This window comes from Salvelinus alpinus, chromosome 24, assembly GCF_045679555.1.
Source record: "Salvelinus alpinus chromosome 24, SLU_Salpinus.1, whole genome shotgun sequence".
Taxonomy (NCBI): Eukaryota; Metazoa; Chordata; class Actinopteri; order Salmoniformes; family Salmonidae; genus Salvelinus; species Salvelinus alpinus.
Genome location: NC_092109.1, coordinates 43,023,437 through 43,028,436, shown reverse-complemented (window position 1 = coordinate 43,028,436; position 5,000 = coordinate 43,023,437).

Below are 5,000 nucleotides of genomic sequence, written 5' to 3'. Positions count from 1 at the left end.
GTCTCACAGTACGGACATTGCCACATCTGCAGTACTCATGCCTCCTTGCAGCATGCCTAAGGCACATTCACGCAGATGAGCAAGGGCATCTGGGCATCTTTCTTTTGGTGTTTTTCAGAGTCAGTAGAAAGACCTCTTTAGTGTCCTAAGTTTTCATAACTGTGATCTTAATTGCCTACCGTCTGTAAGCTGTTATTGTCTTAACGACCGTTCCACAGGTGCATGTTCATTAATTGTTTATGGTTCATTGAACAAGCATGGGAAACAGTGTTTAAACCTTTTACAATGAAGATCTGTGAAGTTATTTGGATTTTTACGAATTATCGTTGAAAGACAGGGTTCGGAAAAAGAGACGTTTCTTTTATTGCTGAGTTCATGTTTCACATGCAAATAAAGACCCTTGAATTGAATTGAATTGAGAGAGAGAAAGCGAGAGAGAAAGGAAAGGGAGAAGTAGACAGAGAAAGAGAGAGAGAGAGAGAGAGAGCGGGAGAGAGAGAGAGAGCGGGAGAGAGAGAGAGAAAGAGAGAAAGAGCAAAAGAGAGGGAGAAGTAGACAGAGAGCGATAGAGAAAGTGAGTAAGAGAATAAGTCTCTTTCAGCCCAAAGCAAGTTGACGTTTATTATCATGAGTCAGGTCCTGGAGGCAGAACTAAACAGGTTGAAGTTTTTTTGCCATGAGTCAGGTCCTGGAAGCAGAACTAAACAGGTTGACGTTTTTTGCTATGAGTCAGGTCCTGGAGGCAGAACTGAGTAATTTATATTGTATTGTATATATATATATATATTACTATATTGTATAAATTCATGAAAAACAACTATTTGCTTTTTTGGGGGGGTTTTAATTGAATGGTTAGGGTTAGGCATTAGGGTTAGCAGTGTGGTTAAGGTGAGATTGTGTGACTTTGTGACTGTGTGACCACTCCGCAGAGCTGTCTGTAGAACAACATTCACGAGGGGGGAAAAAACGCGAACCTGACAGCCCTACAGGAGAAAGAGGAAGTCGGCCCTGAGAAATGTGCCCACCTTGCTTGTTGTCATGAGGCCGTTGGAGCGGAATCAGTCCTAATGTGGAAACACACACATTCAAACACACACACACATTCAAACACACAAACAGTCGCACACACAGATGGGCATATTGACACACACACACAGTTTCATACACAGATGGGCATATTGACACACACAGACACACACAACCACACACACAGTTACACACACAGACACACACAACCACACACACAGACACACACAACCACACACACACAGTTACACACACAGACACACACAACCACACACACACAGTTTCATACACAGATGGGCATATTGACACACACAGACACACACAGTTGCACACACAGACGGGAATATTAACACACACTCTCTTTCTCTTACATAACCATAACAGCACTTCCCCTTCTGAGTCACCTCTAGTCTAAACTCCTGAGGATCCACCCTCAGCTGCCCCGCATTGCTAGGCAACCACTGTCTGGCCCCTACTGTGTGTGTGTGTGTGTGTGTGTGTGTGTGTGTGTGTGTGTGTGTGTGTGTGTGTGTGTGTGTGTGTGTGTGTGTGTGTGTGTGTGTGTGTGTGTGTGTGTGTGTGTGTGTGTGTGTGTGTGTGTGTGTGTGTGTGTGTGTGTGTGTGTGTGTGTGTGTGTGTGTGTGTGTGTGTTTTTATTTATTTTTATTTATTTAACCTTTATTTAACCAGGTAGGCAAATTGAGAACACGTTCTCATTTACAATTGCGACCTGGCCAAGATAAAGCAAAGCAGTTCGACACATACAACAACACATAGTTACACATGGAGTAAAACAAACATATAGTCAATAATACAGTGAAAAAAAAAAATAATAATAAAAAAAAAAAAATACAAAAAAAAAAAAAGTCTATATACAATGTGAGCAAGTGAGGTGAGATAAGGGAGGTGAAGGCAAACAAATATATGTATAAATAAATAAAAATATAAAAGGCCATGGAGGCGAAGTGAGTACAACACAGCAAGTAAAATAAAAACTAAAAAAAACAATGGAATGGTTGGTTTGCAGTGGAAGAAAGTGCAAAGTAGAGACAGAAATAATGGGGTGCAAAGGAGCAAAATAAATTAATAAATAAATACAGTAGGTAAAGAGGTAGTTGTTTGGGCTAAATTGTAGATGGGTTATATACAGGTGCAGTAATCTATGAGCTGCTCTGACAGCTGGTGCTTAAAGCTAGTGAGGGAGATAGGTGTTTCCAGTTTCAGAGATTTTTGTAGTTCGTTCCAGTCATTGGCAGCAGAGAACTGGAAGGAGAGGCGTCCAAAGGAAGAATTGGTTTTGGGGGTGACTAGAGAGATATACCTGCTGGAGCGCGTGCTACAGGTAGGTGCTGCAATGGTGACCAGCGAGCTGAGATAAGGGGGGACTTTACCTAGCAGGGTCTTGTAGATGACCTGGAACCAGTGGGTTTGGCGACGAGTATGAAGCGAGGGCCAGCCAACGAGAGTGTACAGGTCGCAGTGGTGGGTAGTATATGGGGCTTTGGTGACAAAACGGATGGCACTGTGATAGACTGCATCCAATTTATTGAGTAGGGTTTTGGAGGCTATTTTGTAAATGACATCACCGAAGTCGAGGATTGGTAGGATGGTCAGTTTTACAAGGGTATGTTTGGCAGCATGAGTAAAGGATGCTTTGTTGCGGAATAGGAAGCCAATTCTAGATTTGACTTTGGATTGGAGATGTTTGATGTGAGTCTGGAAGGAGAGTTTACAGTCTAACCAGACACCTAGGTATTTGTAGGTGTCCACATATTCTAAGTCAGAGCCGTCCAAAGTAGTGATGTTGGACAGGCGGGCAGGAGCAGGCAGCGATCGGTTGAAGAGCATGCATTTGGTTTTACTTGTATTTAAGAGCAGTTGGAGGCCACGGAAGGAGAGTTGTATGGCATTGAAGCTCGCCTGGAGGGTTGTTAACACAGTGTCAAAAGAAGGGCCAGAAGTATACAGAATAGTGTCGTCTGCGTAGAGGTGGATCAGAGAATCACCAGCAGCAAGAGCGACATCATTGATGTAAACAGAGAAGAGAGTCGGTCCAAGAATTGAACCCTGTGGCACCCCCATAGAGACTGCCAGAGGCCCGGACAACAGACCCTCCGATTTGACACACTGAACTCGATCAGAGAAGTGTGTGTGTGTGTGTGTGTGTGTGTGTGTGTGTGTGTAGGGGGTAAACACTCCACTGTAACATTTGAACTGTAATTCGGTAATAATTAAACGTTACTATTGAATTGTGCTATTCTCTATTCTCTATAGCATCTGTGGTTTCACTGATCAGATGTGATCCCTTTAATATCTCTATAGCATCTGTGGTTTCACTGTTCAGAGGTGATCCCTTGAATATCTCTATAGCATCTGTGGTTTCACTGATCAGATGTGATCCCTTGAATATCTCTATAGCATCTGTGGTTTCACTGTTCAGAGGTGATCCCTTGAATATCTCTATAGCATCTGTGGTTTCACTGATCAGATGTGATCCCTTGAATATCTCTATAGCATCTGTGGTTTCACTGATCAGATGTGATCCCTTGAATATCTCTATAGCATCTGTGGTTTACCTCTAATCATTCCTGCCCATTACTGCATCCCGTTTGCTATTTATTTTGAGACTTTATTGTTGTAATGTAAAGTGCTCATCAAACAGCGGTCCCGCTGTTCCTGGCTCATCAAACAGCGGTCCCGCTGTTCCTGGCTCATCAAACAGCGGTCCTGCTGTTCCTGGCTCATCAAACAGGGATCCTGCTGTTCCTGGCCCATCAAACAGCGGTCCTGCTGTTCCTGGCTCATCAAACAGCGATCCTGCTGTTCCTGGCTCATCAAACAGCGGTCCTGCTGTTCCTGGCTCATCAAACAGCGATCCTGCTGTTCCTGGCTCATCAAACAGCGATCCTGCTGTTCCTGGCTCATCAAACAGCGATCCTGCTGTTCCTGGCTCATCAGACAGCGATCCTGCTGTTCCTGGCTCATCAGACAGCGGCCCTGCTGTTCCTGGCTCATCAGACAGTGTTCTTAACTGACTTGCCTAGTTAAATAAAGGTTAAAAAAAGATATATTTTTTAAAATAACAAGCAACCCAGGTATTGAAGTGTTTTTTCTACTTCTGGGATATACAGTACCTCCCACTTCCAGATAAGCAGTATGACGACACGGTAGGATATATGAAACCATGACGACACGGTAGGATATATGAAACCATGACGACACGGTAGGATATATGAAACCATGACGACACGGTAGGATGTATGAAACCATGACGACACAGTAGGATGTATGAAACCATGACGACACGGTAGGATGTATGAAACCATGACGACACGGTAGGACGTATGAAACCATGACGACACGGTAGAACGTATGAAACCATGACGACACGGTAGAAGGTATGAAACCATGACGACACGGTAGGATGTATGAAACCATGACGACACGGTAGGATGTATGAAACCATGACGACACAGTAGGATGTATGAAACCATGATGACACGGTAGTTTGTATGAAACCATGACGACACAGTAGGATGTATGAAACCATGACGACACGGTAGGATGTATGAAACCATGACAACACAGTAGGATGTATGAAACCATGATGACATGGTAGTTTGTATGAAACCATGACGACACAGTAGGATGTATGAAACCATGACGACACGGTAGGATGTATGAAACCATGACGACACGGTAGGATGTATGAAACCATGACGACACGGTAGGATGTATGAAACCATGACGACACTGTAGGATGTATGAAAACCATTCAACAACAATGATTAACTTCACAGATAGTTACACGTTGTGATATAAAACCACACACACACACGAAAACAAACTAAAATGACTAACAGTTACAGCCGGTGATGATATGAAACCACACACACACACGCACGCACGCACGCACGCACGCACGCACGCACGCACGCACGCACGCACGCACGCACGCACGCACACACACGCAC